At 38.2% G+C, this 13,227-nt stretch overlaps 1 protein-coding gene across 3 annotated transcripts in view; it reads right to left on the reverse strand.

Moving 5' to 3' along the window:
• Positions 1-13,227, reverse strand: part of LOC139138488 (zinc finger protein 26-like) — a 28,245-nt gene that overhangs the window by 13,053 nt on the left and 1,965 nt on the right. The window contains exon 2 of one of the 3 annotated variants that reach the window (XM_070706880.1): positions 2,530-2,613. The exons of 1 other annotated variant lie outside the window; for it this stretch is intronic. The gene's annotated coding sequence lies outside the window, so the exon portion shown is untranslated. Of the gene's footprint in view, positions 1-1,600; positions 1,761-2,529; positions 2,614-13,227 lie in introns of those variants that run through there. One more of the 3 variants, XM_070706879.1, reaches the window with a different exon arrangement.

The following is a 13,227-nucleotide window of genomic DNA, read 5'->3' on the forward strand; positions in this document are numbered from 1 at the left end:
AATTTTGGCTAGTTTGGGTCGTCTCAACCTTTGGTAATAGTCCTTCATTTTATGGTCGTGTGAAGATAAGAATGGACAGTGAAATTGATCCAAATGTTATCACACTTGTGTAATTGGTTTGTAAAGTTGTTCCAAAACTTGCTGCAGTATCAGTACTTGTAATTAACTTGAGGCAAAGAACAGACGGATGATAGTGTCGTTTAACAGCAGGCTTCAGCTGTAATTGCTGAAGTAAAGCAATAAAACCTGTTGGCCGGTAGGAACTGATTAGTGTCTATGTGTGGGATAAATGTTTCCTACAAGTGTACACACACTTGTATTTCAGTAGTGGCCATGGCCGAGTATATGTTCAAAGTCGAGTTCTCGTACTATTCCCAAACATGGATAGTGCCCGTCTTCATTTCTGAGGATGACTTACACAGCATGTCTTACGCTGATGACTTGCCAATGCCGGTCACCGCTGATATCTGTCGAAATGACTTTCCATCCACGTACATTTCGAGAACTTTCTCACGTACTGCTTCTGGCGTATGTACACCTCTTTTCCCGTGGATCATGATTTCTTTTGCACAAAGAACTTCGTACAGTGCGAAGACAACAAGAGTCTATGACAACTAGACACTGACTTGGCTGTGACACTCAGGGTGGCGGTAAGGAATGTAATATGATTCTGCATATGTGAAGTGCACGGCAAAGTGTACTCCCATGGTGTGTGTTTATTAGGGGTCCATAAAAGCTCTTTGATTTTCACCGCAATTATAACAAGTCAGTGCAACTTCTAAGGCAAGTTTTGAAACAACTTCACAAACCAATTACACAATTAAGTGTGATAACATTTAGATCAATTTCACTGTCCATTCTTATCTTCACAAAACAGTAACAAGATGTAGTTCATGTTTGAATCTGTTTTTCCCTCTTTGAATTCACTTCATATGGCAAAACTCTTGCTCTCTGTTAAAAATTACTGGTACAGTTATTAGAAATTTAGGGCAAGTAATAGCGTTCCGAAACATTTCTGGGAGCCGTCATTACCAACTCCCGGTAATGGCGGCTCCCACAAACACCGACACCCCACGCTCAATGTTTTCAGAACGCGATCGTCGTGTTTGAACAAATTCCAAACCCCATAAACGACAAAGTTAGTGCAATATACTGTTTAGTCTTCAGTAGTGATAAATCGGTGCGACCAAATGCAGTAAATATGTTGCATTTCCACATCAACACGCCTGGTCGAGTGGGGTGCGCTTATATGATACTCCCCAGGGCCATCGGCCTTGTAGCGCTACTGGTGAGCGAAGTCGCAAAAACCAAAAATCACCGACCGCCTCACCGTAGCGCTACAATTCTACAATCTTGCAGCTACGTGAACCAACGACCAAACGCCAGTGCTTCTCTCACCTTACATGACTACTACTTCGTTAATGGTTGTACCATAGGGGAAACACGTACAGGCACCGCCATAGACGCTTTGTAAGTGTAGTACCTGGGTAAAAAGCGCTATCAACTACGGTGGTGCCTGTGGCCTGGCCGGGTGCAGGGGAAAATGGCTGTTTTCAACTTTTTGTACGGACAAACATGCACCTTCCTTTCAAGTTCTTACCTCCTCAATTACATCGACTGGCCGCCGTTGAACGCTCGTGTCATTTGCTTCTCACATGTGGGACCGCGAGTGGTACGCACAGCGAAACGTCTACAGTCGGGAATTCGAATGTTGCAGACTGCAACTTGGCAAGGATAAACTGGCGCATGGCCGGATTGCCTGGTCTGGCCCTTACCCCATTTCTACCGCTGGCTGCGCTGCTCATGAAATTTGGTTCAGGTTTGGTCATTTTGAGTACATGTACGGCTGTTATTACTTTACTTTACTTTACTTTACTTTACCTTACTTTACTTTACTTTATTGCTCAACAACACACCCAGGGAGTGCGGTAAGGCAAAAATTACAATACTCAAAGATGCAAACTTCAACTAACACTTGATGAAACTGCTGCTGGGGAGGAACTAAAGTACAAGAAATCAATTTCACAAGAGGTAGGCCCATATTATCTTTGAAGGCCCTTACGAAGGCTGAAAAGAGCTTTAATTACCTTCAATTGAGATTGCGAAAATTTCCTTTGAATTTACCATTTGGATTATGACAAAACCAAGGTAACAGTACTCTTTCACTAAGTCAAGAGTCACTCCGATATCCATCGTAAGTGAGTGTAACCATAGACCCTAAAAACGACCCGTTTTTAGGGTCTATGGTGTAACTCCTTTTACAAGATGATTACTTTTGTTAAGCACAATAACTTTTGTTTTCTTTATGTTAATGGATAATTTCCAGTCACGACAAATACCGTACTATGAAGTTTATCTAAACAGCTTTGTAAACCTGTTTAGAATCTAAAATCAATGAAAGATCATCAGCGTACAGTAGACACTTGATTAGGAATTAACGAAGCTTGATAGGACAGTCCTCACTGGAACCAAATGTACTCGGAAGATCATTTATGAAAATATTAAACAATATTGACTTAAATTATATACTTGCTTAAAGTTCCATTAGCTGTATCTTCTGGCGATTTTTCCGTTGGTTTTGATTGAAATGATCACTGGCTCATGTTGAAGAGCCTGTCAAATAACAGAGAATGGCATATTATTCGGAAATATTACGTGCCCGACAACTAAATAACATGTGATTTTACAACGAAAATTTCAATTTTTGTCCGGACAGAAATACAAACTCTGTTGACACGCGGATTCCAACGTAGGCATTCTTCTGCACCTGCGCGAGCCATTTACAGCAATTTAAAAATAAATATTCATTACTTATGCCCGGTACTTACGTCGTAGTCCATTGTCCGAACACGTTGCGCAGCCAGATGTCTGGCAATCCACTACGCAATGTTGTTTTGATTCCGCATGTATCTGCGTGCTCCCCAGCACGCTGAGCATGCCAGACGTCAACAAACGAGCTCGGAAGGGCAACACGTTTGTACAAAAATTAGCAGTTTTATGTGGCTATAACATCACTAATCATGTTTTTTTTTCGTAAAACAACATTTTGCAACAAATATGAGCCCCCAACATGGAATTTTCCGGGGTAAAAATGGTAAAAAGTTACAAATAATGGCCCTTTAACTCCATTTTGGAGTCTAATTCTCCAGTAAAGCAGTCGTTACTTGTACAGGGACTAGATTAAACTATAAAAATCACCATTTATGCCATATTTCTGTAATTTCCAAAGTATGGCAGGAACAAACTCACTTCTGCGCAGACTCAAAGGTAACCTGTCGGATTGCCAGGAAATCTTGACCTGCAAATTATTTATTTTTTGTAAAATCACCGATCGCGATGTTACAGACTAAATTTTCTTTGGCTTACTGATATTGTTTTTGTAATTTCGGAATCTGTACAAAGGTCAATGAACGAGAGGACTGAACTTTTCAAGTCTGTGTAAGGGTTAATGATCGTTATGAATTTTCACACATCTTGGTTCAAACTCCGTTGTCAGGGATATTTAATGTATTTACGTCATTGACACCTGAGCATCAAAGATAAAGATAGACACTTTTATTAGTGACATCTAACACATCTTGGTTCAAACTCCGTTGTTAGGGACATTTAATGTACTTACGTCATTGACACCTAAGTATCAAAGATAAAGATAGACACTTTTATTAGTGACATCTAGTGTCAAGGCAGTAAAGTGAAATCTTATAGTCAATATTTAGATTCCAGACAGGACCCTGGGATGATTACATTAGGGAAATGTTGTATAACGATGATATCACTTATGCAGATCATGTAAGATTTTATATGATCAATATCCTATCAGAGAAGGTTTAGTAATGTATTTCTTAAATGGAAGAATACATTAATTATTGTAGCCGATCAAGAAATATTAGTTGATTAGTGATTGGAGGATTAACTAATTTAATCTCATTAGGATGTTATGATTTCTTTTTAAAAAGGGATGATCACCCACTATTTTCAGTCGGAGATAGCTGGGCATCAGATGTGTAAACTTTAAACTTCAGTAATAAACCACCATCATTGATATCCAACGACTCTGTGAGTCTCTACTCTGTCAAAGATCTCGAAGTACCTCTAAGCAGTGAGTACACTCCCCAGACCGGCGAGATACGACTATAACAGCGACTTGAACCAAGTCTAGAACGAGCGCCTTGATTACATAGAAGGTTATTTCCAACATGAAGCTACCTTCGAACTTAGATTTCTTAAACTTATTACGCGTGTTCGAAATTGAATGAAAACACTTGTTGTTGTACTCGTAAGCGTAAGTTTAAGAAATCTCAGTTCGAAAAATAATCGCAATCATACCAATCCATAATCCAATAACACTAGGTCAAAATTTGTAAGACAATAGTTGTAAACATAGACACAAAACAGCACAGAACAGACAGTAAATAGACGGTACAAACAAAGTCAAATTCATGAAAGAAAGATATATGGACCTCTGGCCAAAAGACCAAGAAGTGATGTCAGGTGTTTCGAAAATAGTAAGCGCATCCTGCCCCACATGTGGCACCCGCCATATATCAATCTGTAAGTCAGATAGGTAGTGGTCACTAACTAAGGCCCAATGTCACCGATGCCATCAGTGATCATTTGTCGAAGAGAGATATTGTATTTATCTACCAGCTTGCGATACCTGCCAAAAAAGCGTTTGAATGTAGAGACAAGTCTTGCTCTGGTGTAACCTTGATTTAACAGTTTAAAAGAGAGATGGCCATGTCTCTCTACAAAATCACCATATGAACTGCATGCTCTTGCATATCGTATAAGCTGGGAAATGTATACCCCATAAGCAGGGCACGTGAGAGTGGAATATTACTGATGAGGTGTGGAAAATTAATTATACTAAAGTTGAAATCATCTCTCTTGTCATATAGCCTAGTAGAAAGGTGACCATTGGAGTCAAATTCAAGTAAAATGTCCAGATATGAAGCAGAAGAGGCCGTTTCTGTAGTTTCTTTAATCTCCAATTCTGGAGGATAAATCATAGCGAGATATTTACTGAATTCAGAGTTATTCAATGAAATAACATCGTCTATGTATCTAAATGTTAGGTTGAAAGTACGAGCTACAGAGACCTTTTTCTGCTTGATAAGGTTCTGGATAAATTCTGCCTCGTATGAGAACAGAAATAAGTCGGCAAGTAAGGGAGCACAGTTAGTGCCCATGGGAATTCCTATACACTATTGGAAAATGTGTCCTCCAAATTCAACAAATATGTTGTCAATGAGGAAATCAAGCATACTGATAATGTCTTTCTCGGTATAAAACACTTTAGCGTTAGTTGTATTTTTAACAAAATATGTAGAATTATACCCTAATACCACATATTTGTAACGGCGTGAACCGTTTTTGTAGAAAAATGCTTGGTTGATGATGTTTTTCAAGCGTTCTTTCAATTTATCATGTGGTATTGTGGTATACAATGTGGAAAATTCGAAAGTTTTAATAGATGTTATTTTTGAAACAGATCTTGATTTCAAATTTTCCAAGAGTTCCTTCGAATTCTTTAATATCCACATTTGATTAATACCACTCCGAGAAAAGACAACATCACAGTATGATTGAAGTCCCCGTTTAACAGTACAAAGAACAGAAGTCAGTATCTTCGATAACTCTGTTGTTGAACATTTTGAAGATCCTGCGATAAACCTAGCTTTGTAAGGTGTTTTGTGGAGCTTTGGTATCCAGTATAAGCTAGGCAACTTATTATGGTCATCCTTTATTGTAACATTAAAATTATCCATGAATGACTTATGATTTGCCAAAATTTCAGATTTGTTGAACATTGATTGTCTGTAAGTGGAGTTGGTTGAGGTCTTAGTTACACCAAGTTCGTCTATAAGACATTCAAAATAATACTTCTTACAGACAAATACAATGTTATTGGCAGCTTTATCAGCAGGGACGACAACATACTTGTCATGGATATCATTCAAACACTTAACAGCATCAGGATCTTTAAATACAGAATAGGGTCTTCTGCAAACATGTGATTTTAGTCGACCAATACGGCCACGCACTATTTTCCTCACAGATTTGACCCATTCTGACAGTGTGTCCAACTCTACATCCTCCCTTTTAGCCCATTTCCTGGCATAATCTTCAACTGAGTCCATAATGATCTTAAAATTATGGTTCCAGTTGATCCTGCGAGGTTCTCTGAACTTGGGTCCACAAGATAATATCTTACGAAGGTGGTGATGTTCAACCAAGTTCAGATCACCAGTGATGACATGGCCAACTGGAGTATATTTGAAGGGAGATGTAGAGCAGTCACAGGATGCTGGTGTTTGAAGGAATTCATCAATTTTTAAGTGCCGCAATGCCTTATTGTAATTGAATATTTTATTGGAGATTGTCTTGGTGTATTGATATGACAGAATAGGTACAGACTGGTTCTTAAAGTATACAGGTATAGTTGATGTAACCTTTTTGTTGTGTAGTATATTGCTGATATTAATGGCATCAATTCCTTTGTTAGTAAATGGAAGATGTATGAAATGACGATGGTCATCAGTCATAGGTTCAGCACGGACAGGCTTGTATAGTCTGTATAGTGCAATGTCAGCAATAATACTAACCAGTCTGTACGGTTGTTTGTTCGGATCTGTCAAAGACAATCCCAATGCATAGACATGCAACCTTCTCAAGTCCTTGATGGAAAGAGCAAATAATGAAGTACGAATGTGATGGAGACCTAAAGGCTTCTGCAATAAAAGAAGCAGTTCATGAAATTTGTCATGGCAATTGGATGTAGCTGATGTATCCAATTTAGGCCGATGGTAACGCCTATGTCCATGACTACGTCTTCTACGGACAGAAGACTCAAATAGGCCCATCACATTCACTTCTGAACAACCAGGACTTGAGAGATTGCCTATATCTTTGATGTTGTCATTACAACCATAAGGCATTGCGGTACCTAACTGTCTAAGCCAGTGGTATTCTCTCTGTCTACGGAATGGTGAACTAAGTGTGGGGCTGTTGGTTGGATGGTATATTTTTTCAAGAATACGGACACGCATAGACAAAGTGGAGTGATCGTCCTGGTTAAAATGCTTATAAAGTTGCACATCCAAAGATCGATTCACTCCACTGCGATGTCCGTTCATTCTAGATCGTAAGCTGTTTCCTGTTTCACCAACATAAATGAGCCCGCATAATGAACACTCAATTCCATAGATTACGTTTTTTGTTGTGCAATTCAGAGGTTCCAGACATTTGGTAGAATGGGTCTTACCTGTCAAACTACTACTGAACTGTTCTGTAGTGATGAGCATACTACAGGTTTTGCAGTTTTTAATACCACACTTTGTGATAGAACCTGTATAATCACAAGCTGGAGATGACTTTAAACAGTCCGTCAGTAGCAATTTGCATGGTTTAATTGTCTGGTAGCTTTCTCCATTTCTGTGATAAAAATTGCCCTCTGATTGCACGTATGATGTCTTAGTAACATCCCGAAGGATAATCCGAGGGACACACGGATTTTGAGCTACTGTGCCCCGTGTAGCTGGTCGGGACCTTGTTAACCCGGGCGACGTCCCAGCCGGTATGAATATATCTCTTATACAGTCCTTCATTATCATGTACAAGTACCAGGTGGATGATGCCCTCGGGGACAATATGTCCACCAGCAGGAGCATCGACCTGGTCGTAGTAAAATAATCGCAATCATACCAATCCATAATCCAATAACACTAGGTCAAAATTTGTAAGACAATAGTTGTAAACATAGACACAAAACAGCACAGAACAGACAGTAAATAGACGGTACAAACAAAGTCAAATTCATGAAAGAAAGATATATGGACCTCTGGCCAAAAGACCAAGAAGTGATGTCAGGTGTTTCGAAAATAGTAAGCGCATCCTGCCCCACATGTGGCACCCGCCATATATCAATCTGTAAGTCAGATAGGTAGTGGTCACTAACTAAGGCCCAATGTCACCGATGCCATCAGTGATCATTTGTCGAAGAGAGATATTGTATTTATCTACCAGCTTGCGATACCTGCCAAAAAAGCGTTTGAATGTAGAGACAAGTCTTGCTCTGGTGTAATCTTGATTTAACAGTTTAAAAGAGAGATGGCCATGTCTCTCTACAAAATCACCATATGAACTGCATGCTCTTGCATATCGTATAAGCTGGGAAATGTATACCCCATAAGCAGGTGAGAGTGGAATATTACTGATGAGGTGTGGAAAATTAATTATACTAAAGTTGAAATCATCTCTCTTGTCATATAGCCTAGTAGAAAGGTGACCATTGGAGTCGAAGTTAGTTTCTTGTTGGAAATTTCATGTAATCAAGATGCTCGTTCTACACTCACTTACGATGGATATCGGAGTGACTCTTGGCTTAGTGAAAGAGTACTGTAACCTTGCTTTTGTCATTACTCCAAATTGTAATTCAAAGGAAATTGAATGAAAATTACTCGTTGTTGTACTCTGGTAATATAGCAAAAGCAACTTGACCGCCTTAATTATAAACAGGAAGCTCCCCTTCAAGCTAGCAAGCAAATATGAAAAAAAAATCACTCTGATCGGACGAGTCCGGACGTGCCGTGATGAGGTCCAAGAATCCCATAATGTTGTCATGTGTCATGAGTTTATTGTCATTTTATCTTGGATGTGAATATTAAGCGACTGAATCTTCGGTAGTGCCCGACATTTTGCGAATATGTCTCTAACAAAACAGAACAGTTTTCAGTTAATTTTACTGAAGCGATTAAAGTTCAGTCAAATTAAGTGAAAACTGTTCTCTCTATTTTGTTAGAGAACGCATAAGCTTATGTTTCCTGTGGTCCAAGCGATGTTTACCTCAGTTGGTCGAAGCAAACATAGTGGACGGAAATATTAGCCTAAGGTCAATTCACGTATAGCTCTACTTAGACGTATAATACGGTATTTACCATTAAGTACTAGACGAACATATTATAATGCATATATACTTCCCCATTTGGACTATCGTTGTAGTGCATGGGGAACTAGTGCAAATATAAACAAGTTATTCAAATTACAGAAACGCGCTGTGCGTGTTATGATGGGCACTGAGTATAATTATCAGACCAATGGACTTTTTAGATCATTACATATTATGCCTTTACCTGATAGAATTTTATACAAAAATATGTGTTTGGTTTTTAAATCCTTGAAAGGTATAGCCCCATTGTATATGACGGAAATGTTCCAATATGTCAGTCAGTGTCATAGCCGTGTGACCAGAGCTAGCTCCCAAAATAAGCTTGATATCCCTAGAGCCAAATTGAATGTTTTTAAAAGCACATGGTCAGTACAGGGAGCTATGGAATGGAATAAGTTGAAAACAGAAGTCAAATCTTCTGAGACACTTGTCTCTTTTAAAAGAAATTATTTAAAACAATATTGGGCAGAATTTTAATTTTTTCTTGCTTTTCCTGTTAAATGTGGCAGTTGTTATATGTGGTTGTTTGTATTTTCACTCTTGAAAATTGTTTTTGTGGTTTTGTATATATTTGTTGTAATGTCGAGGGCCCTGGGGGAGATAAACTCTCTCTAGAGTTTACCAGGCTACCCTCATTAAATAAAGCCTAATAAAAATAAAATAAAATAAAACTTCAAAAGCCTGTTCCCTGAACGATCATTTGACCCGTATATGTAAATGTCAAGAGAGTGCCAACCATGGTTATTCAAAATTATCCTGTGGTCCAAGCGATGTTTACTTGGTCGAAGCAAACATAGTGGATGGAAATATTAGCCTAAAAGGTTCTAAACAAATTTCCCTTCTTAAGGCACACGGTTTTTTATTAGCTGTAATAAATGATGAAAATGACGTACGTCATTTCAGAGAAGTATATGTAAGCTATTATTAGCCGACATCGACTAATCAAATTCAGGCAGTGATCGTACCCGTGTCATTAATTGAATCTTCGGTAGTGCCCGACATTTTGCGAATATGTCTATTTTGTTTTTAATGCTGCATTTCGTTTACCAACCTCCCTCTTCCAATCTTAAAATGATGGGTCAATTTGCAACAAAGCAACTGAAGTTGGCATTATCATCACGTGGAACTGAACACCGATTTACTAGCTATGGTTGAAATACATAAATAGCCATGTTAGCGACGAATGTACAGGATACTCTTTTTGTCAAACACCACGCAAACACGTGGTGGTGTAACTCTTGATTACAACTCAGTAATGAAACTGTCTTCATGGAAACCATCACATTAAATTGTAAAATCCTTCAAGGCAATGCTAGCTACTCTTTCATAACACATCTCAATGAAACTGATCATTCTATATCGTCCATCACCAAATAAGAACAAGAAATTAACTACACAACAATTTCTGTCAAAGTTTGGTAATCTACTTGAACAGTTTAGGGATGGAATATTTGATATTCTGATCGACTCTGGGGCAACATTTTTTCCTCCCTGTTTCACCTGGAATTATTTTTTTTCAACTGTGCCGTGCTCATTCCTGCATTCTTTCTTTTCACTTCTCCTCTCACAGGAATCTTTTTTTCACTTGCAATGAACTGCCAATATATGATCTTCAATTCTTTTTGTTAAGACGCTTTTCATATGTCATGGTAATAGTTCGCATTGGAACTATAGGCAAACAATTATCTGCTTGGAAATGAAAATAGAAGCGCTCTTTACAATGCAAACTTTCTGATGGGGACAGATAGTAAGTCACCGTTGTCCTAATCTGTAAGAAAACCACAACTGTTATTGACTAAGGTTGTTCTAGGTAGTAGGCTAAAAGTATGTCACACAAACCGACCAAGGATATGAAACACTACAAAAGCATTGAAGTAGTATATTGAAGTGACATGAATGATACAATTACTTGGGGATAGTTAGGTGGGGTTGTCCCCCTCCTGTACGTAACAGAAAATTTTGAATTTTGCATATTAAAATTGGGATACTCGGTATTCAAAACTAGCTATTATGAATGTTTTTAACAATTTTTTTGTGTAGATGCGCAACAAACAGAAACCATGTCATAGTCAACATCAATAACATTTTAATTTACATAAAATTAATGATGCCATTATGTGCCTCATTCCACCAAATATGATGAAGGCTGTAGCACCTGAAGTTACTGATAGGCATATTTGAAATCGAGGTCAAAGGTCATACTGATCACGTGATATTTTAGCAGAATACGTTGTTCACATAATCATCAGTGTCCATCAAAAATCTGACCTCCAGCTACATTGGCCAGCCTTTAATTATATATGTGCATATTTAATGAGGTACAGGATGATATGAGGGTTAGCAGATACCCCGAAATTTATATGTGTATTTTGGTCCCATACAAGCCATTGTTCAATAGATATCAGCCCTTTCTGACTCATACATAGGGTAAGATATAGCCATACCTTAGCTGCAGAGGTATAGGGCAGGTCAAAGGTCATGGGAAATTCTGAAAAATAATACTTAAAAATCTTTTCGAAATTGACAAGATGGATTAAGACCTTGGTATTTAAAATGCAGTAGCCTGGCCATATGGTCTACAAAGTTGGAGTGCAGAATTTTGATTGATCGATTTTTATTTGCTGAGGTCAATGTTAATGTTAAAATTCGAAATGGCCCCAAGAGTAAGGGTCTATGTATTGTTGATGTAGATGTCGCTCACTGTTTATTGCGCGTGAAAATTAGCGAGGATCAGGTTTTTTCTTTCAAACATTTTTGAAGGGTCAATATTTTACGCGCAGCGTCATTCTGTAAAACTTTCGGCCAGCCCTTCCTGTAATTTCTGTCCAGTCCCTTCGCCACATGGAGGCGCTGTAATACTAGTAAGGGGACAATGAGAAGAGCTAGTTGCACGAGTGATACATGGAAGTGACCGTATGTTTTGCTGTTTGTCAGATTTATTTCCAGTTTCTTTATTTCTTCATTTCGCTATATTTCACCGTTTCGCAATTCGTCAATTATAATAAGCCATGGGAGACATACAAAAAATCGCTTCGGGAAAAATTCATGTTTTTTAACGTCAACAATGTATTTGATGCAGCAGATATTCTTTTCAAAAATACTGTGGAATGAAAAGACTGTATGGAATGTCAAAAGTCATCACGTCCTACAACTCAATACAGTGGAGATGTCTCCGCTAGTTCAAATGTCGGTTAGCAGTTAGATTAGCTCTTTTTTTACGTAAAAACCGCAAGAAAAGAAAAACAGTCGACCTTGAACTTTGAATATGTCAAAGGTTTGACTGGGCCGGTCCTAGATCCTGTGAAATGTGAACGCGAACCAAATCTTTTTTCCCAAAGAGGATTATGTTAATCCTACCCGGGGCAGACCCAAATTTGTGAATGTGTACATAGTAGTATAGACTTGGTTCAAGTCGGTGAATTTAAAAAAAATAAAATCATTTATAATAGTTTCTCTTGTGTCTCTCCTATTTCGTACAAACCTATCCGGAATTTGGCAGCTCACGCCAGGTTTTCCCAGCGATTGAATGCGTCACGTTTGAGTCTGCGCAGTAGTGAGTTAGTTTCTGCCGGATTCATGTGATTCCGGGTGAAACTCCGCTGTATAGCGTTCACTCCACTCATCGCGTTCACCCTACTCATCGCGTCCACTCACGCGAGCGTTTCACATAAAAGCAAAATACAAATCATTGCGTTCACTCCACTCAAACATTCACAAATCACAGACTTGAACCAAGTCTAATAGTAGTAGTAAAAATATATGGTTTGACAAGGAATGTTACTGTGTCAAATGAGAAAAAAAAAAAACAAGTCAACAAAATATTGTAACATTACCGCAATTTGAAGTCCCCAAGTAGTCTGAATAGTTAAATCAATCATAGAAAATAGTACCAGGCAATTTTGACGAATAAAGAAAAATGTTTCGTGTTCGATATTTGAACTCCAAATGCGTATTTTTCTGGTGTAGTCGTTGAAGAGTCTCTGCAGTCCATCACAGTGAGCGTTAGCGTGTCTGTGGTCGATTCGTAAAACTTTTTTTACGATATGCTCTTTTACTGACGAGACTTTTTAGAATGTACCTCTTTGTAATTTGACCTATTGGTCACCACGTTGAGGAGAATAAACCATTATTATTATTATTATTATTATTATTGTTATTATTATTATTATTATTATTATTATTATTATTGCTTTTGTTGTTGTTGTTGTTACATAAGCTCCTTACTGCTGCAATTGTAAAGACTCTCGGAAACTGTTGAAAATTAAGAACACGGAAGCCAG

This window comes from Ptychodera flava, chromosome 8 (genome assembly GCF_041260155.1).
Source record: "Ptychodera flava strain L36383 chromosome 8, AS_Pfla_20210202, whole genome shotgun sequence".
In the NCBI taxonomy this organism is placed as follows: Eukaryota; Metazoa; Hemichordata; class Enteropneusta; family Ptychoderidae; genus Ptychodera; species Ptychodera flava.